This window comes from Mesoplodon mirus (assembly GCF_964341445.2).
Source record: "Mesoplodon mirus genome assembly, chromosome: 20".
Taxonomy (NCBI): Eukaryota; Metazoa; Chordata; class Mammalia; order Artiodactyla; family Ziphiidae; genus Mesoplodon; species Mesoplodon mirus.
This window is the reverse complement of record NC_138996.1, coordinates 40,008,748-40,035,923: the sequence shown is the minus strand read 5'-3', so window position 1 is coordinate 40,035,923 and position 27,176 is coordinate 40,008,748. Positions and strand designations below refer to the sequence as shown.

Here is a 27,176-nt window from a genome sequence, read left to right as displayed (position 1 = left end):
CCCAAAACAAAGCAGGAAAGGGGAAATAGAGGAATCAAAACCAAATCCAATAAATAGCAAGGTTGCAGACTTCAACTGCAATATTAATTTTATTAAATGCAATGAGCTAAAAATTCTGATTATACGGCAGAACAGACAAAATTGAAGAACTAAGTATACATAGTCTCAAGAAATTCACCTTCATTATAAGATACAGGCATACTGAAAGCAAAAGATTAGAAAAGGATATACCATGAAAACAATAGGTGACAGGTAATGTGGCTTTACTAACATCAGACAGAACAGATATGAAGATAAGGAGTGTTAAAAGAGGGTCTTTCATAATGATAAAATAGTTATTTCATTAGGAACTTACATTAACCCTAACACAGGTATATTTGTATGCACCTAATAACAGAGCTTCAAAAATGCATAAAGCAAATGTTATACAGAACAAAAGAAAGTGATACATCCACATTCATAAGTAGAGATTTTTAACACCTCTCTCTCAGTATTTTATAAAATTAGTAGATAAAAAATTGTTAGGATAAAGACAGTTTCAACCACATGAGCAACCAAATTGAATAAATTAATAGTTATATAACACCACATCCAAAAATTTCATAGTATGAATTTCTTTCCAAAGCACTCAGAACATTCACCAAGATAGACCTTATGCTGATGCTGGGCTAGAAAATAAAATGTCTCAATAAATTGCAAAAAATAGAAATCTCACAAAATATGTCTCTAATGACAGGAATTAAATTAGAAATCTACAAGAATAAGCGATCTAGAAAAATTCTCATGTATTTGGAATTAAAACAACATACCTCTGAATTATGCAATGTAAAAGAATAAATCATAATTGGAAACTAGAAAATATTTTCAAGTAAATGACAATGAAAATACAAATAAAAATGTGTGAAATGCAGCTAAAGCAGTGATTCAAGGGAAACTTGTAGCATTAAAAACACTTGGAAGAGAAAAACATTTTAAAGCTAATAATCTATGTTACTGCCTTAAGTATCTGGGAAAAAAGGATCAAATTAAAACAAAAGTAAGAAGAAAAAAATAGTAAAAATAAGAGCAAAAATGAAATTAAAAACAGACAAAAAATAAAGAAAACTAACAAATCAGAAGTTGGTACTTTGAAGAGACTAATAAAAGTAGTGGACCTCAGCAAAACTTATCAAAAAAACATTGAAAACACAAATTGCCAGTATAAGGAATGACAGAGGGGATATGATCATAGTTCATACAGAAACTTAAAGGATAACAAAGGAATATTATGAACATTTGTGGGAAAATGCTTGACAACTTAGATGAAATAAAAATGTTGAAAAACTCAATTCACCTAAATTAACATAAGAAAAAAAATGAAAAAATGTGAATAACTCTGTATCTCTTAAAGAATTGAATTTGTAATTAAAAACCTCCCAACCAAGAAGACTCCAAGCCAAGATGGAGTCTCTGGTGAATTCTCTCAAATTTTTATAGATACATAAATCTACATAGTTATTTAAGAAAAGAAAGGAGGAGGAAATAAATACTTTCCAGCTCATTTAAAGAGGCCAGCAATACCCTGATAATAAAAAACTGACAAAAAATATTTCAAGAAAAGAAAATCAGAGACCAATGTTCCTCCAGAATATAGACTTAAATAATTTTTATTAAGAAAATATTATCAAGTCAAATCTAGGATTACATAAAATGGTCATACATTACAACCAAATGGGGATTTATCCCAGGAATGAAAAATAGCACTTAAAAGATCAATTTAATCCACCAAATTATCAGAAAAGGAAGTAAGACCATATAATCATTTCAATATGTGCAGGAAGAAAAGCTTTTGACAAAATTCAATACCTATTCATTATTAAAAAAAAAAAAACTCAGAAAAACAAAAACAAACAAAAAACCACACCACTTAAACCAGGAATAGACAGAACTTCCTTAGTCTTAAAAGGCAACTACCAAAACCCTAAAGTTAACATCAGACTTAATGATAAAACATTGAATACTTTTCTTCTGAGATCAGGAACAAAGCAAAATATCTGTTCCCACCATTTCTTTTCAACATTTGCCAGGTAGTCCAAGTTTATACAATAGGAAAGAGAAAGACATAAAAGGAATAAAAATGGGAAAAGATGAAGTGAAATTCTATACACAGAGACAAAATGACCATCTACATAAAAATCCAAAGGTACCTATGGGAAAAACAACTACTAGAAGTAGTAAGCACATCTGAATGATTGCAGGATACAAGGTCAATATATAAAATAATCCATGGTATTTCAACATATTGGCAGTGAACAATGAAATGGGAAATGGAAGAGTTTAAATTCATTTTATAAGAGCATAAAAAGATAAAATATTTTGGAATAAGCTTAAAAGATGTGTGAAATCTCTACACTGAAAAGGGCAAAATATGAAAAAAGATCTAAATGAAAGGAGAGAGTTCCCATGTTCATGGATTGGAAGACTCAAAATTGTTAAAATAGTCATTTCTTGTCAAATTGAACTACAGACTCAGTGCAATCTCAATCAAAATCGCAACAGGATTTTTTTTTGGTTGAAATTGACAAGTGAATTCTAAAATATATATGGAAATGTAAAAGATCTAAACTAGCTAAAGCAATCATGAAAAAGAACACAATTGGAGGCTTACATTATCCGATTTCAAGACTACCATGATCCAGAGAGAGTGGTATTGGTATAGGGATAATCCAATAGATCAATGAAATAGAATAAATAGTTCAGAAATAGACATATTATTTATGAGAAATTGATTTTCACTAATGTGCCAAAGCAAGTCAACTTGGAAAGAAATTCTTTCTCAATAAGTTGTGGTAGAATAATTGCATAAAAATGTGATGAAAATGCATCTCAACCCTGACCTCAAACCATGTACAAAAATTAATTCAAGATCATCACAGACCGAAATGTAAGAACCAAAACTATACAAATTTTCAGACTTGTTATTGGCAAATATTTCTTAGAGAGGACACCAAAAACATTAACCATAAATGAAAAATCAACCAGTTAGAGTTCAGCAAAATAAAAACACCAGTTTATCAAAAGACACAGTTAAGAAAATAAACAAGCCACAGACTAAATGAAAATATTCATAATCCATAAAATCTGACAAAGGTCTTATATCCCAAATATATTTTAAAAGCTCCCACAAATCAGGCAAACACACCTAAAGGGCAAACGACTTACACAGACACCTTCAAAAAATGGAGAAATGTGAATGGCTAATAAGCACATGAAAATATGCTCAAATCATTAATCATAAGGATAATGCCAATTAAAGCCACAGCAAGGTCACAAGGAAAGCTAAAACCCAGAAGACTAATAATAACAAATGCTGGTGAAGATTTGGGACAAATGGAACTCTCATACATTTCTGGTGGGGTGAAGACTCTGAAGCAGCGCTGATTTGTTTCAAGGTTAATTACTGTTACACTCAAGAACAGGATGTGACTCAGAAACATTATACTGAATGAAAGAAGCCAGAAGCAAAAAAACCACATTGCATTTAATGAGCTACATTTAAATGAAGTTCAAGGATAAGCAAGACTAATCACCATAATAGAAATAAGAACAGTGGTTGTCTATTGGGTGAGGCTGGAGGAGCTGGGTGATTAGGGATTGACACTCTTTATTATAGAAAAAAGGTCTTGTTTTTCACACTTACACATATTAATAACTGAATGGAATATACTCCAAGCAGCTATTTTGCAATTCCTAACATTTAAAGGAGTTGGAATGTTGTTGAATTGTATCTTTTAATACCAATTTTTATCTTCTAACTCACTAAATGCTTTAAAACATTCATATTCTTTAAGAAAAATAGAATTCCACTGAGTAGTTTTAAAAATAACTTGATTAGGAAATATTACTTTGAGTGTTTTTCTTACATGCAAAATTCACACAATTAAAGACGGTTGAATGCAAGTTCAAGAACATGTCGGGCTGATGCAGCATATAGAGGACTATAGGTCTCTAAACTGGAGTGTATCATAAACTTGAGGAGCAAAGTCAAGAAGTTTCTCTGGGTAACAGATGAATAACCAATAATTAACAAGATTATATAAACGATCACCCTGTGATTTGCAGGTCATTAATCACACTAGATGGAAAGAGATGACTTGGATGACAAATTATTTTTAAGAAAGGCACCAGTTGCCATAAATTGAAAATTAATAAACTAGGATAAGAAGTCATATCATTTATTAATAGTATAAAAGGAAGTGGGCAGCAACAATTATTTTGGAAATTGAGGATAGATAGAAACTCTAATATCTTTCTTTCCAGAATCTTGATCAATAAGATACTATCTGAATCATTAAGTAAGCATATGAAGTGTCAGGGCTTAATTGTTATTTCTTGGGAAGATGCCTAAAACTTAACAGAGATTGGGAGGTTCTTAGTAAGGCCTTCTCTAGAATAGATAACTGGAAAGGCAGTTATCTGTCTCGAAATAAATAAATGCGATCCCATTTCTCATTTATTATGCTAAATACAATAAAACTTTTAACAAACGTGTTATTAAGCCTTTAGCTGATCTAAGTGTACCTCTATCTGTTTTCTTGGTTCCTTTGAGAAACCATGCAAAATCTTCATCCTATGTTAATTACCTATTTAATCAGTCAATGCTAAAAGAAAATCTTTTGCTCTAATTATAAAAGACAGTTGCCGTAAACATTTGACATGATGAATACCTTTCCTGATCTTGGGCAGGCTATAATTTATTAGGCACAAATATGAGAAAAAAATCCAAGTTCAGTGCTTAATCAGCAGTGACCCCGCAATTAAAACAGGTGATACTTGCTGGGCTTAAGAATAAAAGCAATACGACTCCAATTAGCTGTCAAATCATCTGGCAAAACAGCTGTTACATAAATAGAACATCACTTGGTTTTCCTGCTCACTTTTTCAAGTTTGTCTTTATTTTTAAGTCATTTAAAAAGATAGTCCCTCCATTCACATAAAATTTGAAAGTAGGGGAAACGAGTTTGCGGTGTTGGAGGTCATGACTGTAATTGACACTGATGGGGGTGGAAAAGGGTGGTGGGGAGGGATGTGACTGGAGGGGTCACAAGGATTGGGGCGTCTACAAGGGGGACTGGTAATACTCTTTCTTAACTGGGTCCCAGTTACATGGATGTACTCACTCAATGAAAATTAATTGAGGATTGTGCACTTATAATTTGCACATTTTTTTCTGAATGTTATATTCAATAAAATGTACACAAAAATAAAAATTCATTTCAGAAAGATATAGAATCATCTCAGCATGGTGTCAAAATTGAAAGGATTCATGCTAATGTCCATAAGAAGTAATCATTTTTTTGAAAACTTTTCTCCATCCATTCCATCTAATCTCCAAGAAAACATACCAGGATATGAAAAAAAAACAATTATGAAATAGGGCTTGAAACACAATGGAGGCATAAATATTAGCTTTCTGATTACAACCAGATTTTAAAATGTACATGCTACTTACCAAAAAGCTGTCTTCTCCCTCAGTTTTGTGGCAGTTTATGCATTAGAGTTGTCAAGCAAAGGTATTGGTTGTGGTACAAGCCTGGAGAAACAGTACAAAATGGAAAAATTGCTTTACTATAAGGTATTCGTTTTACTATAACTGTATGTATTCACTACACTATGATGCATTTATCTACATAATTATGAAATTATAACATTCACTTAATCCTTGTATAACAAGCAATTGCTAAGTATCTTTGCATACACCAGGTGATACAGGAGATTGGTAATGTTTGATGCATAACATTTTCCTTAAGGAAATTAGGTAAATAAAAAAGTACAATAAAGATCTCAAACTGGTGAGTACCACGAAAGAGTTGTAGATCAAATATTATGGGAATCAGGAGGCAGGCTACTTCCAACAAGGAAACTGGGTAAAGCTTTAAGGATGAGGGCAGACTTCGGGTTAAGACTGCAGAGTATGATATCTTAAAGATGGTGGGCGGGAACTGGAACAGTGAAGAATGGTGGGGGAGGGCGATCCAAGTAAATGGGGCAAGTGACCAAGGTACAAACTTTGAGCATAGTGGAAAAGGGGAGGGAGGGAGCCGAATGCATTTCAGTTTCACTGGAGAACATTTTCAGAGAATTTGCAGACTAGAAGTTGAGTCACTTGCGACATTCCCAGCACTATGCTAGACCCAGGGACTCAGCACTGAATGAGAAAGACAGGAGCTCAGCCCTCACGAACCTCCCAGTTTCTCTGGACAAACCAGTACAAAGGGTTATAATCATGTGTGATGAGGGGCAGAGGGTTCTTTGGGAATCCGTAGCAGAGGAGCCAGTCGGGTCCAAGGTCGAAGGCAAAAAAGTCTGAGTCTCCGAGTCATGATCATTTGAAAGCAGTGAAGTCAGATGAGACGACCAAGGGAGACGGTGTAGGGAATGAAGAGGGAGGGGTAGGGTCAGCCTCACATGTGTGGGACAGGGAGAAGCCAGCGAGGAAGCAGTCAGGGAGGAGGAAGGAGGCTCAGAAGGGTCTGGGGAAAGCCAAGTACGGAGCAGGCTGTGCTCAAGGGTGCAATGCTTTGAAATTCAGTCGGGGCTAATAGAAAAGTGGGTATCTGTTTGTTGACTTGGTTAGGTGCAAAGGTGATGACAAAAAAATTTTGTAAAATGGTGGGGCTGACCTCATATATACTCATATTCTGCCATTACACATGAGCATCAGTGCTGAGTTTTACAGCCAGCATCTGTAGTCGTGCCTGTACACAGACAGCTGTTAAGTAATTTGCAAGTCACCCTGCATGAGGGTGATCTGAAGCCCAATATGGTTGCCTCTGAGAAACATACTTGCTCTAGCAGACCATGCTGCCTCTTCAGAGTCAAGAATGCTAGCCTGCAGTTCTGCACACACCTCTCTGTAACCGTGAGCACTGCTCGGTCACCTCTTTCACTTTCCTTTCTCACTGAGATTCTTTTATTACCCCCAGCGAGTAGCATTGGCTCTTTATAATTAATGGCCACATCAGATGGTCAGAAATGTCACTAGCCAACTAGGCTTGAAGATTTTACTGTTTGTAGTTGCTATAACCTTTGACAAATACCAATACATGTATTTTATTTTATTTTTTATTTTTTAATAATATATTTTATTATTAATGATTGCATTAAAATTTTCAAAAGTTATTTTTATTTAATCAAACACCATAATAAAGTATTATCAGTTGCGAGGCCTGCCAGTATCAAGATAACAACAATAGCTTTTTAAAAATTTTTTATTTTTTAACATCTTTATTGGAGTATAATTGCTTTACAATGGTGTGTCGCTTTCTGCTTTATAACAAAGTGAATCAGTTATACATACACATATGTCCCCATATGTCTTCCCTCTTGCATCTCCCTCCCTCCCACCCTCCCTATCCCACCCCTCTAGGTGGTCACAAAGCACCGAGCTGATCTCCCTGTGCTATGCGGCTGCTTCTCACTAGCTATCTATTTTATATTTGGTAGTGTATATATGTCCATGTCACTCTCTCACTTTGTCCCAGCTTACCCTTCCCCCTCCCCATGTCCTCAAGTCCATTCTATAGTAGGTCTGCATCTTTATTCCCGTCTTGCCCCTAGGTTCTTCTGACCATTTTCTTTTTTTCTTTTTCTTTTTTTTTTTTAGATTCCATATATATGTGTTAGCTTATGGTATTTGTTTTTCTCTTTCTGACTTACTTCACTCTGTATGACAGGCTCTAGGTCCATCTACCTCACTACAAATAATTCAGTTTTGCTCCTTTTTATGGCTGAGTAATATTCCATTGTATATATGTGCCACATCTTCTTTATCCATTCATCTGTTGATGGACATTTAGGTTGCTTCCATGTCCTGGCTATTGTAAATAGAGCTGCAATGAACATTATGATACATGATTCTTTTTGAATGATGGTTTTCTCAGGGTATATGCCCAGTAGTGGGATTGCTGGGTCGTATGGTAGTTCTATTTGTAGTTTTTTAAGGAACCTCCATACTGTTCTCCATAGTGGCTGTATCAATTTACATTCCAACAGTGCAAGAGGGTTTCGTTTTCTCCACACCCTCTCCAGCATTTATTGTTTGTAGATTTTTTGACAATGGTCATTCTGACTTGTGTGAGATGATACCTCACTGTAGTTTTGATTTGCATTTCTCTAATAATTAATGATATTGAGCATTCTTTCATATGTTTGTTGGCAATCTGTATATCTTCCTTAGAAAAATGTGTATTTAGGTCTTCTGCCCATTTTTGGATTGGGTTGTTTGTCTTTTTGATATTGAGCTGCATGAATTTGCTTGTATGTTTTGGAGATTCATCCTTTGTCAGTTGCTTCATTTGCAAATATTTTCTCCCTCATTGAGGTCCTTATTGAGGACGATGTTGGCTGTGGGTTTGTCATATATGGCTTTTATTATGTTGAGGAAAGTTCCCTCTATGCCTACTTCCTGCTGGGTTTTTATCATAAATAGGTGTTGAATTTTGTAGAAAGATGTCTCTGCATCTACTGAGATGATCATATGGTTTTTCTCCTTCCATTTGTTAATACGGCATATCACATTGATTGATTTGCATATATTGAAGAATCCTTGCATTCCTGGGATAAACCCCACTTGATCATGGTGTGTGATCCTTTTAATGTGCTGTTGGATTTTGCTTGTTAGTATTTTGTTGAGGATTTTTGCATCTATGTTCATCAGTGATATTGGCCTGTAGTTTTCTTTCTTTGTGACATCTTTGTCTGGTTTTGGTATCAGGGTGATGGTGGCCTCGTAGAATGAGTTTGGGAATGTTCCTCCCTCTGCTCTATTTTGGAAGAGTTTGAGAAGGATAGGTGTTAGCTCTTCTCTAAATGTTTGACAGAATTCGCCTGTGAAGCCATCTGGTCCTGGGCTTTTGTTTGTTGGAAGATTTTAAATTGCAGTTTCAATTACAGTGCTTGTGATTGGTCTGTTCGTATTTTCTATTTCTTCCTGGTTCAGTCTCAGAAGGTTGTGCATTTCTAAGAATTTGTCCATTTCTTCCAGGTTGTCCATTTTATTGGCATAGAGTTGCTTGCAGTAATCTCTCATGATCCTTTGTATTTCTGCAGTGTCAGTTGTTACTTCTCCTTTTTCATTTCTAATTCTATTGATTTGAGTCTCCTCCCTTTTTTTCTTGATGGGTCTGGCTAATGGTTTATCAATTTTGTTTATCTTCTCCACGAACCAGCTTTTAGTTTTATTGATCTTTGCCACTGTTTCCTTCATTTATTTTTCATCTGATCTTTATGATTTCTTTCCTTCTGCTAACTTTGAGGGGTTTTTTGTTCTTCTTTCTCTAATTGCTTTAGGTGTAAGGTTAGGTTGTTTATTTGGGATGTTTCTTGTGTCTTAAGGTAGGCTTGTATAGCTATAAACTTCCCTCTTAGAACCGCTTTTGCTGCATCCATATGTTTTGGGTCATTGTGTTTTCATTGTCATTTGTTTCTAGGTATTTTTGGCTTCCTCTTTAATTTCTTCAGTGATCTCTTGGTTATTAAGTAGTGTGTTGTTTAGCCTCCATGTGTTTGTATTTCTTACAGATTTTTTCCTGTAATTGATATCTAGTTTCATAGCATTGTGCCCAGAAAAGATACTTGATACAATTACAATTTTCTTAAATTTACCAAGGCTTGATTTATGACCCAAGATATGATCTATCCTAGAGAATGTTCCATGAGCACTTGAGAAGAATATGTATTCTGTTGTTTTTGGATATAATGTCCTATAAATATCAATTAAGTCCATGTATTTAATGTATCATTTAAAGCTTGTGTTTCCTTATTTATTTTCATTTTGGATGATCTCTCCATTGGTGAAAGTAGGGTGCTAAAGTCCCCAACTATGATTGTGTTACTGTTGATTTCCCCTTTTATGGCTGTTAGCATTTGCCTTATGTATTGAGGTGCTCTTATGTTGGGTGCATAAATATTTACAATTGTTATATCTTCTTCTTGGATCGATCCCTTGATCATTATGTAGTGTCCTTCTTTGTCTCTTGTAATAGTCTTTATTTTAAAGTCTACTTTGTCTGATATGACAATTGCTACTCTAGCTTTCTTCTGATTTCCTTCTCCATGGAATATCTTTTTCCATCCCCTCACTTTCAGTATGTATGTGTCACTAAGCCTGGAGTGGGTCTCTTGTAGACAGCATATATACAGGTCTTGTTTTTGTATCCATTCAGCCAGTCTATGTCTTTTGGTTGGAGCATTTAATCCATTTACATTTAAGGTAATTATCTATATGTATGCTCTTATTACCATTTTCTTAATTGTTTTGGGTTTATTATTGTAGGTCTTTTCGTTCTCTTGTGTTTCCTGCCTAGAGAAGTTCCTTTAGCATTTGTTGTAGAGCTGGTTTGGTGGTGCTGAATTCTTTTAGCTTTTGCTTGTCTGTAGAGGTTTTCTCTGTCAAATCTGAACAAGATCCTTGCTGTGTAATCTTTGTTGTAGTTTTTTCTCTTTCATCACTTGAAATATGTCCTGCCACTCCCTTCTGGCTTGCAGAGTTTCTGCTGAACAATCAGCTGTTAACCTTATGTGTTACTTGTTGTTTTTCCCTTGATGCTTTTAATATTTGTTCTTTGTATTTAATTTTTGATAGTTTGATTAATATGTGTCTTGGTGTGTTTCTCCTTGGATTTATCTTGTATGGGACTCTCTGTGCTTCCTGGACTTGATTAACTATTTCCTTTCCCATATTAGGGAAGTTTTCAGTGATAATCTCTTCCAATATTTTCTCAGTCCCTTTCTTTTTCTCTTCTTCTTCTGGGACCCATATAATTTGAATGTTGGTTCATTTAATGTTGTTCCAGAGGTCTCTGAGACTGTCCTCAATTCTTTTAATTCTTTTGTATTTCTTCTGCTCTGCAGTAGTTATTTCCACTATTTTATCTTCCAGGTCACTTATCCGTTCTTCTGCCTCAGTTATTCTGCTCTTGGTCCCTTCTAGAGAATTTTTAATTTCATTTATTGTGTTGTTCATCTTTGTTTGCTTGCTGTTTAGTTCTTCCAGGTCCTTGTTAAATGTTTCTTGTATTTTCCCCATTCTATTTCCAAGATTTTGGATCATGTTTATTATCATTACTCTGAATTCTTTTTCAGGCAGACTGCCTATTTCCTCTTCATTTCTTTCGTCTGGTGGGTTTTTACCTTGCTCCTTCATCTGGTGTGTATTTTTTTGTCTTCTCATTTTGCTTATCTTACTGTGTTTGGGGAGTCCTTTTTGCTGGCTGCAGGTTCATAGTTCCCATTGTTTTCTGTGTCTGTCCCCAGTGGCTAAGGTTGGTTCAGTGGGTTGTGTAGGCTTCCTGGTAGAGGGGACTGGTGCCTGTGTTCTGGCGGATGAGGCTGGATATTCTCTTTCTGGTGGGCAGGACTACATCCCTTGGTGTGTTTTGGGGTGTCTGTGGCCTTATTATGATTTTAGGTAGCCTGTCTGCTAATGGGTGGGGTTTTGTTCCTGTCTGGCTAGTGCTTTGGCGTACCAGGGTGTCCAGCAGTGTACCTTGCTGGTCGTTCAGTGGAGCTGGGTCTTAGCTTTGAGACAGAGATCTCTGGGAGAGCTCTTGCCAATTGATATTACGTGGGGTTGGGAGGCTCTGATAGACCAATGTCCTGAACTCGGCTCTCCCACCTGAGAGGCTCAGGCCTGACACCCGGCCGGAGCACCAAGACCCTGTCAGCCACACGGCTCAGAAAAAAAGGGAGAAAAAAAGGAGAGAAAGAAGAAAACATAAATAAAATAAAATAAAGCAAAGTTATTAAAATAAAAAAATTTTAATTATTTAAAAAAAGAGTAATTAAAAAAAAAAGACGGGAGCAAGCAAACTAATTAACAAATCCACCAATGATAGCAAGTGCTAAAAACTAAGATAAACATATAAATCAGAAACTAGTCAGTTTGCATATAGCAAACCCCAAGTCGGCAGTTGCTCCAAAGTCAACCTCCTCAATTTGGGATGGTTGGTTGTCTATTCAGGTATTCCAGAGATGCAGGTACATCAAGTTGATTGTGCAGATTTAATCTGCTGCTCCTGAGGCTGCTGGGAGAGATTTCCCTTTCTCTTCTTTGTTCGCACAGCTCCCGGGCCTCAGCTTTGGATCTGGCCCCGCCTCTGTGTGTAGGTCACCTGAGGGTGTCTGTTCTTCGCTCAGACAGCACGGGGTTAAAGGAGCCGCTGATTCGGGGGCTCTGGCTCACTCAGGCCGGGGGGAGGGAGGGGCACGGAGTGCAGGGAGAGCGTGTGGCGGCAGAGGCCGGCGTGATGTTGCACCAGCACGAGGCGCGCCGTGCATTCTCCTGGGGAAGTTGTCCGTGGATCCCGGGACCCCGGCAGTGGCGGGCTGCACAGGCTCCCGGGAGGGGGGCGTGGACAGTGACCTGCACTCGCACACAGGCTTCTTGGTGGCGGCAGCAGCAGCAGCCCCAGTGTCCCACGTCCGTCTCTGGGGTCCGCGCTGTTAGCCACGGCTCGCGCCCATCTCTGGAGCTCCTTTAAGCAGCGCTCTGAATCCCCTCTCCTCGCGCACCAGGAAACAAAGAGGGAAGAAGAAGTCTCTTGCCTCTTCGGCAGCTCCAGACTTTTCCCCGGACTCCCTCCCGGCCGGCCGTGGCGCACTAACCCCCTGCAGGCTGTGTTCACGCCGCCAGCGCGCTCCGACTGAAGCCCGAGCCTCAGCCCCCAGCCCCGCCCACCCCGGTGAGCAGACAAGCCTCTCGGGCTGGTGAGTGGCAGTCGGCACCAATCCTCTGTGCGGGAATCTCTCCGCTTTGCCCTCCGCACCCCAGTGGTTGCGCTCTCCTCTGTGGCTCCAAAGCTTTCCCCCTCCGCCACCCGCAGTCTCCGCCCACGAAGGGGCTCCTAGTGTGTGGAAACCTTTCCTCCTTCACGGCTTCCTCCCAGTGGTGCAGGGCCCATCCCTATCCTTTTGTCTCTGTTTTTTCTTTTTTCTTTTGCCCTACCCAGGTACGTGGGGAGTTTTTTGCCTTTGGGAAGGTCTGAGGTCTTCTGCCAGCATTCAGTAGGTGTTCTGTAGGAGTTGTTCCATGTGTAGATATATTTCTGATGTATCTGTGGGGAGGAAGGTGATCTCCGCATCTTACTCTTCCGCCATCTTGAAGGTCTCTCCTCCACAATATCTTTTGATTGTAATTGCTTAGCCCTGATACAGTGATAACAGCTATTCTTCATTGCTTATAATTATATACCTTTAGAGAATATACTAGCTAATTACTTAAAAATTCACAGCACTTAATGTCACTGGTGAACTATGGTTCTCTTTTCTGAAATGCAGCCTTTCTATCTGAGGGATCTTGAATATTATGCAATGATTCAGGATTCAACCTTCCTGGATGTCACAGGTTAGAATAAATAATTAAAAAATAATCTTTCCTAAAGTTATCAATTGTAAATGCATGGTTTCAGTGACTTCTCATTCTTTAAAAATTGTAGGATTTTATTAAGTGCAATTCTATGCCAACAAAACAACCCAAGGCAGTGTCTATATGAGACAAATAACTCAAGAGTAGAGATGTTGGTTTGATTGTTTGGTCCATCCTGACTATGAATTAGCCTGACACACAGCTGATCACCACATAGTTAATCACAGCATGTTAGAAACTTCTAGATTGACTGTGACTTGGGAGATTCAGCTATAGTTTTTAGTCAACAGCCTCAACTTCTTGAAAATTACAGAAGACAGAAATAGCATGTTAATTTATGGAGAGTAATTACTTAAGGGTGCTACTGAGTTTAGCCATGCAATCAACATTATGGTTTCCAAGTGAATTAAAATAATCATTTACTCTTAACTTCACTCTTGGAAAAACTATTTTTGGCTTTCGGTAATTTGATACTTCTTGCAAATATTTAGAAAATAACTAAGATTTAGAGATATAAAGAAAATGGATACAGTATATAACAGAGCAATTCATATTCTGTTCAGATTTAGAAACAGTGGTAACTGATCATCTAAAATGGCCTTACAGTGATGAATTTCTATGTTAACAGATATATATTTCTCTACAATTTTTAGGTTTCTCCAATCAAGTCTCCTTAGATATATATTTGGGAGGATTCTGATAAGAATCATAATACAAATGGAAGAAGAGTGAAGTGACCAGATTTCTAAAGCTCAACAAACCTAGGGACATGTATCATATCTGAAGATCAGAGGAAAAAAGTGTATGATGGAAACAGAGTGGAAAAAAAGGGTTATTTTTGTCAGTGCTAAAAAGCTTAGAGAGTCGCTGATTAAGGTCACTGCCAATTTTTTCAATGAAGAAAGTGCTTTAGCAAGGCATACGATCCTCTGTGTAGGTATGTGGGTTACCGTACTGTCAGGGTGTACACGATCAAACACAAAGAGCATTCAGGGTCAACCGGACTAGAATTCTTACCAAAAAACCCGAAGTGTCTAAAACCCACACTGAAAAATGCATTTTATGTCTTCCTGCCCACTTGTCTTCTTCAGGACCACAATCATCATCAAAGATAACCACAAAAGAGAAGAAGGAAGGAAAGAAAAAATAACCAGTAACCACTTCCCATCTGTCCTTGGCTTCCCTGGAAAGACCATCTAAATGGTTCAGGGAAAATCATTCCTAGAAAGATTTATCAACAAAATAACAATTAACTACCTACAACAGCTAGAAAGATCTAAATCCCATGCTCCAAGCAGATACCCAAACAATAGGTCATCAGTCAATGGCCAGATCAGTCCATCTCATTGCTCAGGTGAAGTCGATGCAATCATTTTCTTATCTGTAAGCTCTACAGAAGGGTGAAAGATGTGTCAACAGACTCTTAGTTGAATAATGAAATTGAAAATTACAATAGGACAAAAAAATAGTGATTTCACATTAGAACACACTTTACTTTGTACAGATGGTGTGACATGTTCAGACAAGTAGATGTCATCAGAGCCCTAACTGAGTTATAGAATTGACTCGCTGCAGAGCAAGTGGGGAAAAATAAATGGAAGATATTGCCCACTAATGTGACATTGATAATTCAAAGTCTTGGGGAAAAGGAGGCTGTCCTCTGGAAAACACTGACTTAAGTGGGTAAGAGCCATTTAATCACAGAAAGCTCCACTTAAGGGATCTCTGAACATTGAGGATTCCCCATCTGGAATATTAGGACTCTAGGATATCAATTTTCAAACCTGTAAGGGCAGCTTACCCACCACCTCGAATCCTCCAGGATATGTCCTCATCCTACCTGATCACCCCCCAACCCCCAGTTTTATTTGACTCGATCCATATCTTGGCTGATTTGACCACTGACTACATTGCTGTTAACTAGTTCCCTGCTCTGGTTTGTGACTTAATAAGGGCCTGATTATAAGATGTTAGTTTGTGAGGTCAGACAGATCTCTGTGACCTACTGAGATACAACTGTTGCTCTCACTTTTTCTTTTCTTTTTTTTTTTTTTTTTTTTTTTGGTAGCCTGGTGTTTTCAACTTTATAGTCATTAGCATCGAAAAGAACAAGGGTGAAAATGTAATTTCTATCTGGGAGCAGCCTCAGACCCTATAAGCTCATTAGCAGTGCGATGCGCTGGGCCCTACAGCTCAAAGCATGCCCTATGGACTTCTGTGGAGCTTCAAAGTTCAGCCTGATGGACAGAAAACTCATCTTTGATTCTTACAGTTGAATAATATGCAATTTCTAGAGGTTAATGGATACGCACTAGTATTTGCTGAGTTGCTAGAAGCTGCTATTCATAAACTAATATTAGCATGTCACCAGAATTAACTGAGGACTCTAAATCCGTATTCCACAAGGACATGTGACCGCCACTCAGTGCTTGGGAGCTTTGCAGTACTCCTGATATTCAGATTCACATGAAAATTGTTAGAATTCCTGAAATCAGGGGAAGGACACATGGTTATTATTGCTGTTTTGAATTGGACTTGGTTACAGACAAATGTATATGAATGAATGTATTTGTAACATTACTAGGTTTTATAATTATTCACCATTTTGTTTTGTTGTGTAATTGTTGTGTTGGTAACACTCTGTTATTTTGTTCTTCCCCAAACATTTTTTTTTTTAAGTCATGGGGTCTTTTTCATCTGGAATGTAGAAATAGATTGGGATATAGAAATCCTTAAGTGCACCACAATCAAATGGTTTGAGAACCACTGCCATTGAAGAATGGAAGTCAGGAAAGAAAAAGCTTCATGTGTAGGGACTAAAATAACAATTCTCATCTGTGGCCAGGTACTTAGATGCCTGGATCCAGGAGAAAGACTCTGGGGGCGGGGGGACGGGGTGCTGGGTCCCAAAGAACAATGTCAAAGGCAGGCAGTCACTTGACAGTCTTGCTCAGGGTCAGCCTTGTTTGTAAATCACAGAGAATCCAAATTTGTTTCAATTTTGCCTTCTTATCCAGGTATCATGAGAACCATTTGCTTTTTTGCCCATAATTTGTTTTTGCCTAACATTACTAGAAATTCATTTTCTACTCAGAATGTAAATTACGTTTCCTATTTGTCCTCAAACCAATGTAGCATTTCTTTTTGCTTTTTATGCATGATATTTACTGTGTCTTTGACATTTTTATTTAGTAGTCAGTATTAATAAATCTTCATGAAAGTAAGTCATTCTTATTTTGTTAAAAATGCATTGCTTAGAGTTCTTTGAAGAAGTATAAATATTCAGCTAAAAAGAACCAAAGAAAGGGACAAACACTGCCATAGAAGCACTCTAATTCATCTTTGCATTGGTGAAATGAACATATTTAGCTGAACTGTTCATTCTTTTTCTGACCTCCGTTCTCTTCAGGTTCAGGTTCCTAAACCATGAAACTAGGTTTAAAGTAGTATTTTTTTTAAAACAGTCATCTAGGTGAGAATATATACAAATCAGCCCAGAGATACAGTTGGGTAATTTTTCTATAAAAATTTCAGAAACTTACTAACATTTTTCATATTTCTGAAACACATTATTCACATGAACATTCTTCCTAATGTCTAAGCTTAATTTCTTTTGTTTGTACCTGGACTTATTCCCACTGATAACTTCAACGCGAACTGAGACAGTCTTTACTTCTTATGGCATATACTATTTTACAAACAAAATAAATCTATTTGATACTTCATATGTTTTACTCCTCTGTACATGGAGATCTATTGCTCCAAACTAGATACGGTTGTTCACTCATCAAAATCATCAAGTAACAATAAAAAAAGAAACATGGTACAGTTTTATAGATAATATAATGAAGCAAAAATTAGTAAAAACACAACTTTTTTATTCCATTTTAATTGAGAAAACATGCAGAAAGCTAGCTATCCACTATAGTGCCTGGAACTTTATAAGGCCTGAAAAACTTTCATTTTGCCATCTTCTTGACTGAGACAAATATGTATATATATATGTATATATAAATTATGTATATATATATATTATATATGTATACATATTGTATATGTGTATATATATATATTTTATATATATAATTTTTTTCTTGCAGGAAGGCATTTCTGTTTATAAAGTTTAAAAAAGTTTGGATTGGGATGAGAAAAAGAAAACAGTGACATTGGTAAAAAGAGATGGAAAAGGGAAATTGAAAATATTTTTTAGTGCATCGTCTGATAAATTGAAATGATTTACTGTAAGTTTAAATGTTTTACTGGACTTCATAAGAAATATAGTGGTGTATGGCAAAATGGTATTAGTTTGTGGCCTTCTGTGTTCTTAAGCTCTTTTACATGTACTTATTTGTAGAAGTGTGCGTGTGTGTGTGTGTCTGTGTCTGTGTGTAAGGGAGTCTGTGCAACTAGAAGCCTTGCCTTGCTCCTTTTAAAGCTGAATTTAATATCTACTTTCTCTCTAAGGAACTCTCTTAAAGGACTCTACTTTTAAACACCTTATCAAATAATGTCATTTTTTATGAAAAATGTCTTAAGCATTAACACAACATGTAATCGTTTTCACCCCAAACAGAGATAAATCAATATTGAAGAAGGGAGCATGGATCAGAGGAGTGGGTCACAAATTCAATTTGTGGGCACATGATTCCTAGACAGTCAAAGCAAAGTATACAGAAACCACATTGGCAAAATTGTACAAATCAGTCTTCTAACTGACAATGAAATTCCTCTCTACTAATCAGATGTTACCAGAGAAACTCACAGAAAGGCTAATTTCTCAATAAAGTCATTCCTTTATTTAACTAATAGGGGCAGGCGGGTGAAAAGAAAAAGAGAAGAGAAATAGAAGTAAAAGAAAAGAAAATGATTCATGGTACAAAGTATATTCTTCCATTACACTGTCATTAAGCTAACCAAATAAAGCCGTGATGTTAAATGCTATCAATAAATTTAGGCACGTAGGTATATTATAAAGACATTTTGACAAGTCATAGACTTAGGAAGTATTAGGGGTATGGAAAATAAAGACAGAAAAACCTGGATAAATAAGTAGTGACTAAAGCACTCAGCAAATTCCAGCTCCGCTTGGAATATTGTCCACATAATGAATATTTCAGGTGCATCTTGAGATCCTTATATTTTTCAAAGACAAGTAGGCAAGATGCATTTTACATCTGTTAAAGATTTCTGATTGGCATCTATGTTGAAAGACTGCCTCAGGATTGAAAGGCAGAATGCTTCTCAAGAGCCGTAGCTATGAAATATTTATTCCACCTTCTTTCATAGAGAAGAATGAGTCGACTCTGTGATATAAATCTCTACTAATAATACCAACAAAATTACACATCTTCTGTTAAATGATTATTCTTGGAAGGTGACCCAGGCCTTATTTGCTGTAGTTGATCAGAGTAGAATAATGCAAGCATTGTTTTACAGTATTCTTGGGAAACATAATAATGTATTTTCAAGCATTGGAGCGCAGGAGACCTAACGTCTGCTAAGATTTTTTTAAGAAAGACCATGCTGGATGAATTTTTTTCTGGGATTGGTGTTTCTTTCTTTTTAATTTCAAAATTACATTTTTGTCAATATTAACCTCTGTTTGTGAGAATCTTTTCTATATAAAAATGCTATAGTTATACCTTTGAGTATACTTTTTATTAAGCAAGGCAAAGAGTTGTGTGTCTCCAAATATTGCTTAAATCTCCAAAGCCAGCTGAATAAACAAACATTATTCGATCTGTAGCCCAAAAGTCTGCAAATGACTCCATAGGATGTAAAAAAAAAAAAAAAAAAATTATGATGCCTTCTAAGTGTTTCTTGGAGCCAATGATCAGCAGTTTTGTTTAAGTTCTGGGACCCCTGAGCCTCCATAAAAATAACTTTGAAATATTATATTATGTGTGAAAATTTTACACACATGCACATTTATAATCAGCAAGCAGGCCCCCTGCCCCTCCCCACCTGATAACCATAGTGCCTGCTTAGACATGGAAACAATAAAAGATTCAGAACTCTAAAGCACATAATCTTAGCGCCGTTCAGGACCACGTGCATTCCTGAAATCCTCTATTACTGCAAATCTCTTCGTTGTATTTTCTATGGAATTGTCTGTTTCTCATTATCAAAGTCTAAAGAAATTTGATACAGTCATGTAACACTTGGTGAAGGAGTGTTAGAAAAACGCATTCCAAAGTGCTCAGCTTATCTTTTCTTTCCGAAGCAGTAACTACTGCCTGACTTTCCTCCTCTAGAGAAGCCAATTGGGAGGGGGAAGAAAAAAAAGCAAACCAAAGTAAATTAAACAATGGCTCCGTGTCTGAATCAATCACAGACATCAGCCTTTAAACAATGAATTGTAGTTAACAGGAGCTAGGGCAACGTTAATACGGAGAATTCTTGCTCTGTAAAGTCACCTTTTGCTTGTAGAATGGGTACCATGCCATGCTTTGAACCAAGTTTGTTAGGGGCAAAACTGGAGGTCTGCAGCGCCTGTAATTGTGATAGATTGCTACTGGCCTCAGTAACCTAGGATATGAACACCTAGAGATGGTCTATGGTACATTTTATTCTTTAGCATCATGGCCAGAACTCAGGGACGACGTGCATCCTTCCTCAAGAGTGAAGACGTTCGAGAAAAGAAAATCTGGATGGAAAATTATAAATATGAGCCTTGAAGAAAGCATGTCTTATTCCAACAGGTGTTTTTGTCTGCTCCTGTTAAGTCCGTTGGGTTATTCAGATAGTATACAAATAGTGCTCAGACAACCCTCTATGCACATCTGATCAATTAAGATAGAATGCTGTTTTTGCAATTCGAGCTTTTAAAAAGCATTATAGTTAAAATACGTGGCACAGGCATGCTGGGATAATTGGTTGTAAAAGTACATTGGTACCACTGAGTAGTCTTAAAATAGCAGGAAATGCAACTGAATACTGGAAAGGAAATCACTATTTCACTTTTTCAAATAAAACATATTGCACCTCTGAGTTCACAATGGGATATTTGCTGAGAGCCTGTAATTAACTCATAATGATGAGAACCACAGTAATAAACATTTCCTTAGCAAAACATTCACTTGTTTTCATTATTTCCTACTCTTTTGCTACTTCCCTGTCAGGTTTTAACTTAGCTTGTCACTATTAATCAAGAGGAGAATGGAGAAAAGGGCAAATAAGTTTTCAAGAAGGGGGGATACTCATTCTAATGACAGAGAAAGAACACTTCTGGATAAAAACTAGCACATCGTCAGTGACTTCATACGTCTAAGCAAAAGTGAGGGGGATTTATGACATATTAGTAAAGTTATTTTACTTAGAAAACCCAGAACCAAGGAAAACAAAATGCCCCTCAATAGCACATCACCTGTAGCCGCTGCTTGTGGATTCACCTCCCTGCCATCTCCCTGCTCACAGCTGTCAGATTAATCTTCCCAAATACCTTTTCATCATGTCATTCCTTTCCTCAAAATCCTTCAATAGCTGCTCAATACCAACAGTACAGAGTCCACATTCCTTGGCCAGGCATTAAGCCCCCTCTACAATCTGGTTGCAATTTTCTTTTCTTGCTTCATTTCCCACTCTTCCCTTACAACGTAATGGCCCACGTGAATTCTCTGCCCCGGTCTACACAGCGCCTTTGAAAAGACTATCTGCTTTCTTCTTTTCCTGTTATTTTCTCAAGCTGTTCGCTGCCTGGGGTTTTCCCTTCCTTCATGCCTTGGCTCTACTCAGATGCATCCTGCAGCGCTGCTTTGGATCATAGCATACACGGTCAGGTAAGGCTACCTGTTCTGCAAACGCACCCTGGCTCTGCATGAGACTGTGAGCTCCATGCAAGCAGGTGTATATCTCACACTTCTTTGTCTCTCCTTTGTATCTCCCACCATTTTCAGCACAGTATGGAGGCACTGGATAAATAGCTACTGATTGATAGAACAATTGTTACTACAATACACAAAGCATTAGCCCAGGATCTGATTTGTTTCACCTCATGTCATTTAGAAAGAGCTGGTTTATTACCAAAAAAACAAGATGTTCCCACTCCCACTCCAAATGTCTCTATAACCTTCCCCAAAGTGACAGTAAGGCAGAGTACAGCACATAAATCTTCCAAAGTATTTGGGTTGACTTTGTGAAAAATCTGAATCTCACTTATGTTTTAAAACGTGTGGCAAAATTCAGTAATTCTAATATATGTAAATAATAATAATAATTTAATTGCTTTAGATATGCAAAAGTAGATGAATGTACCATGCAGTCAGAATTACTGGGTCCAGAATTACCTGTTTGGCTGAAGGAGACTCTGGTTACAGTTGCCTAACTGGGTTCATTGCTTCCTCTTTTGTCCTGACACCAATTTTTCTCCTACCAGACAAACCCATATTTCTCGAATGAAAATCAGATCAGGTCCCTCTTCGGCTTCAACCCTGCCCACGGCTTCCCCATCACACCTGAATAAAATCCCACATGTCTCCATGGCTTCCGAGGTCTGTTGTCTGACTTCATCCTTCCCATCCCTCCCCCCGGCCCAGCCCCACCCCCTCCAGCTGCCCTGGTTTCCTTCTGCTCTGTCTTTGCATTTACTGTCTCTCTAGCCCAAACACTCTGCCCTTTACCTGAGACTGGCTGATTCCTTACAGCCCTTCTCAGACATATGTGTCCTCAATACGGCCTTTCTTGAGCTCACATCTAAATTCAGTGGCTCCTCCTCCATCACCGTATTTTCTATCATGCCACCCCATGAACAAAACAGCCTCTACTAGTATCGGAAATAATCTTCTTTATTCAGTTGTTTACTTGCTTGTGTCTATCTCCTTCCACTGGAAGTAAATACCATTCAGCCAGGGATCTTGTCTGTTTTGATTACTGTTGTACCGTTGTCATCAGAAAATTGCTTGGTACAGAGCATGTGGTCAATAAGTATTTGTCAATGAATAAACTTGCCGAAAGTTGCAGAACTAGCCCTGAAACCCCAGTCTGTCTGACCAACACGGCGCCGCCACTCTGTATAGTACCGACGTTGCCGCCAACATCCACGTCACCATCCTTGCTGCTGAGTGCTAGCCTGTTCCAGTGGTCACACAGAAGAAGTCTTAGATCCAAGGTAAAGACACCAGAGAAAGTCAATACGCCTGTCTACCCAGGGAGAGCAGCCTGCCCAGACAATCTGACAAAACTGTCACCCAGATCTCATCCTACACAGGGAAAGGCATCACAGAAGAATCAGCTGGAAGGGCAATTGCATCTTAGTGATGGGGTCACTTATACATTTGTTAGAAACAACTCGGCATTTATGCCAATGTGTAAGGCATGGAGAATGGATGGAATGGGTAGAAAGGGAAACAACCACGTGTGGTCCACTGAATAGAAGTTGAATTAACAACACGCACTCACTCGTTAGGTGTTGAAGATAATGTCATAAAACAGGTTGATTGGGAAGATGATAGAGCCATTGACAGAACTGGGACACTTAGAAAGAAAGAGGAGGTTTACAGGTGAAGTCAGGGAGGACACTCAGCCATGGTTCAGATGTGTGGGTCTTGGCAGATTGTTGGTGCTTATAAAAGACTTGTCCAATGTCCTCATTTCCCTTGGGAAATGCATATTCTTTGGAATGAAGGAGAAAATTGAGGTAGAAATAACTGTCAATTCCTTGAGGTCTGGGACAATGCCTCTCTCTGCCTCTCTCTCTTTCTCTCCTTCACTCTTCCCTCCTTCCTTTATCCTCTCTCTTCCTCTCTTTTTCTTTCTTTCTCCATAGCAATTGATATACAACTATTTATACAGTAAACACTCCATAAATGCTAGTGACATAAAGATTCCAAAAGCAAAACTTAACTTGATTCTACATCTTAAGTACTATTCATGTTCCAGGCAGCTTTGTACAGCATGAAGAATGCTGAACCTCGGATCAAATACATCTGCCCGCCTACACTTCTTAACTCTGTGATCTCAGGCAACTATGATTCACTTTCCTTATTTGAAAAATGAGGCTAAGCAAATCTCTGTAGGGTACTTGTGAGAATTACAAGAAAATAATGTACTTGGGGCATTTAGCAGCATGCTTGAACCATAACTGATGCTTAAGAAATGATAAATCATTAATATTATTTATTTTCAATTTTACCTGCTTTGTGTTGGGTTTTTGAGAATCGCTATGTAAATCTAGAGAAGTATATGTCACTCTTAAACTTGAACTAGTAATCTTATCTTTATCTGAAAACATATCTTAAGTGTTTCATTACCTGTAATATTTTGAAAGTAAATCTACAAAGTTAAGGAGTAATATTACTACTACCAAACTTTATCTAAAACACAAAGAAAGCATAGGGTGTATGATAACACAATAAGTTAAACACTAAATTTTACTTCAACCTACTTCCATTGGTCAGTTTATGCAAATATTATTTTTTCTCTCCAAAAAAGAATACTGCATCAATGTTATCTTGCACAATAAAACTGAATTTAGTGCTCATATGTTTATTTTCTCTTCATATGTTGTATTTCTCTACATTAGCTATATACAACCAAAGTATATACCCAACAAATTATTTCATTTCTCTGGTAAAAATACAGAAATAGAAAAGGCAGCCTTTAAAAAAATCCAGCCTTAACCTAGAGAATGGGAGAAAATATTTGCAAACTATGTGACCAACAAGGGCTTAATCTCCAAAATTAACAGCTCCAAAACAAACAGCTCATACAACTCAACAACAACAAAAACTTCCCAATCAAAAAATGGGCAGAAGGACTAAACAGACATCTCTCCAAAGAAGACACACAGATGGCCAACAGGCACACAGGCCAACAGATAGTCAACATCACTAATTGTTAGAGAAATACAAATCAAATCTACAATGAGGTGTCACTGCACATTGATCAGAATGGACATTATTAAAAAGTCTACAGATGATAAATGCTGGAGAGGTTGTGGAGAAAAGGGAACTCTCCTACAGTGTTGGTGGGAATGTAAGTTGGTGCAGTCACTATGGAGAACAGTATGGAGGTTCCTCCAAAAGCTAAAAATAGAGTTGCCATATGATTCAGGAATGCGACTCCTGGGCATATATCCAGACAAAACTATAATTCAAAATAATACATGCACCCCTATGTTCATAGCAGCACTCTCCACAATAGCCAAGATATGGAAACAACCTAAATGTCCATCAGCAGATGAATGGATAAAGAAGACGTGGTATATATTATATATACAATGGAATACTACTCAGCCATAAAAAAAGAAATAATGCCATTTGCAGCAACATGGGTGGAACTAGAGATTATCATACTGAGTGAAGTAAGTCAGAAAGAGAAAGACCAAGTACCATATGATATCACTTATATGTGGAATCTAAAATATGACACAAACATAAATGGTCTCATGGACATAGAGGACAGACTTGTGGTTGCCAAGGGAGAGAAAGGTGAGGAAGGGATGGAGTGGGAGTTTGGGGTTAGCAGATGCTATTCCGTATAGAATGGATAACAACAAGGCCCTACTGTAGAGCACAGGGAACTATATTCAGTATCCTATGATAAACCATAATGGAAAAGAATATCAGAAAAAAGAATGTTTATATATGTATAAGTGAATCACTTTGCTGTACAGCAGAAATTAATACATTGCAAATCAACTATACTTCAATAAAAAATTAAAAAATCCAGTCTCCAGTATATTCAAATCAAATCTCCATTCTAGCTGAAGTATAGTCTATAGCCTATAATGTGAATCTGATAAAGCAGCCTTTTGGGGGCAGTTTTCCTTGTGTAAATTCATCATTAACTAGCATCGACACTGACCATCTTATAATCCTTCATGAATGATGACTAACCTAAAAATTAGAGAAATATTATCTAATAATACCACAGGGATTGACTCATTGGGCCTCGCTGATTTAAAATTACTTCAAATGTTAAATGTATTGGAAAAAGAATAATGAAACACTACCGTCTCAGACAAAGACATGCAAATGATGCTTCCTGTTACAGAGATTGTTTTAAAGATGTAAATGCCTATTATGTCATGATTCTGCAATAATTTAATTGCAATTTAACAGCATAGTAAAGTCAAACATTACCATTTATTGCCAATTGGAAAGGGAAAAAAATGTGAAACTGTGTCTAGGGAGGGATTCTGTAGTTTGGCACATTTGCTGGTTCTTAAATTACACTGCTTCTCTGAATGAGTTTGTCTATGAGTGTCTGGTCACCCAATGTTCTTCTGACTAATTTGGATTGCTTGAGGCCATGGAACCAATGAGGGACTCCATTCATGAACGGCCCATGATGCATGACAAAGCTGTAATGTTCTTAGGAGGAAGTTAGCTGAGAAGAGCTGTACTATACCAGAGGGGGTTTGGATAAAAATTCCATCCAGGCTACAAATTGTAGACATTGATTTGAAAGAAATTGTGACTGATGATCAGTCGATGACGATTTCCATAATCATTACGCCGTTAGTAATTTATCAAGGTAATGACATTTGTGTCCCCGATGTCACATTCATCCTGTACTGAGGGACTGAAGAACATGCTGTGATTTTTAAAAGCCCTTATTAAGAACCGACTGGTTGTGTCTACTTCCAGCCGTAATCAGTGGGATGGCTAAAAGTGAATAAAACATTGAAAAAATCCTGCTAGGTTTGAAATAAAATTCTTTTGACAAAACCTTCTATAGCACGAAGGTGAAGATCTTATGCTTACAGCATTTTAATTAAATCTCTTTTATCAAGATTGTTCAGTGTCGTTTGCCAATACTCTTTGGAAAGAGATATTACGGCATATGCTGGGCAAAGAAATCTGCCAAAGAACCTCCGCTTAACCCTTCTGGACCATTTCCCCCTGGAATACTTGCATTCCCTTTCAGATTGCGATTATTTCTTCGCGACCATGATTTTCAGCATGTGTATAGTCAACAGGTATTCATATCCTGCCCTTACTCTTGTTAGACACAAAATTGATGAACAATATTCCCATCCCTAGTCCGAAAAAAAGCTAATGACATTAAACACTAAATGTCATAAGTATCTCTTCACCAAAAGTGAAGGTGAGCTGAAAAAGTCAACGACAGTGATATAATTAACAAAATTAACAAATGTGTTTTGAGATTGCCATTATAAAATGAATTACGATTAGATTGCAAATGTTATAGGATCACTTATATTTTCCTAGAACAAGGTTTAAATACATACAACCAAATACAGTTTCAAGAATTTCACGAATAATTCTAGTTTGGCATCTTAAAAGTTTAAGTTAAGATAAAGCAAAGTACTTTGATTAGAATCAGAAAATAGAGTCTTTTAGATATTTGTTTTATCTAAATAAAACTATATTTGTTATCTACAAACTTCCATTTGTTTTTGAAATAATCCTATCTTCACTAGTCTAAAATAATGACTACTGCTCAATGATCTCAACATGTGCTATATTTGTATACTGCCTGGCCTGGGTTCCTGGCTTCATTAACTTATTATTTATTTCTTTTTATTGCGGTAAAATATACCTAACATAAAATTTACTGTGTTGACCATTTTTAAGTGCATAGTTTAGTAGCATTCAGTGCATTTGCAATGTTTTCAACCATCACCACTACGCCCAGTTTCATTACTTTTAAGGTGTTTCTTATTTTCCGTCTGTCACCTGTAAAATAGGGGTGATGATTACAGTAGCAACTTCATATTGTTTTTGTTAAAAATAAGTGAGATGCTATGATAGTTGTAAAGCTTGCCTGGTGTACATGAAGTGCTAAACTATATACTCCATGCTTGAAC

The 27,176-nt window shown here is 37.2% G+C and overlaps 1 long non-coding RNA gene across 1 annotated transcript in view; it reads right to left on the bottom strand.

The window, feature by feature from the left end:
* The window catches only part of LOC309795832, a 278,657-nt gene that overhangs the window by 156,612 nt on the left and 94,869 nt on the right, over positions 1-27,176 (bottom strand). Inside the window, exon 2 of the long non-coding RNA XR_014292375.1 lies at positions 5,492-5,572. This is a non-coding gene — a long non-coding RNA (uncharacterized lncRNA). The remainder of the gene's footprint in view (positions 1-5,491; positions 5,573-27,176) is intronic.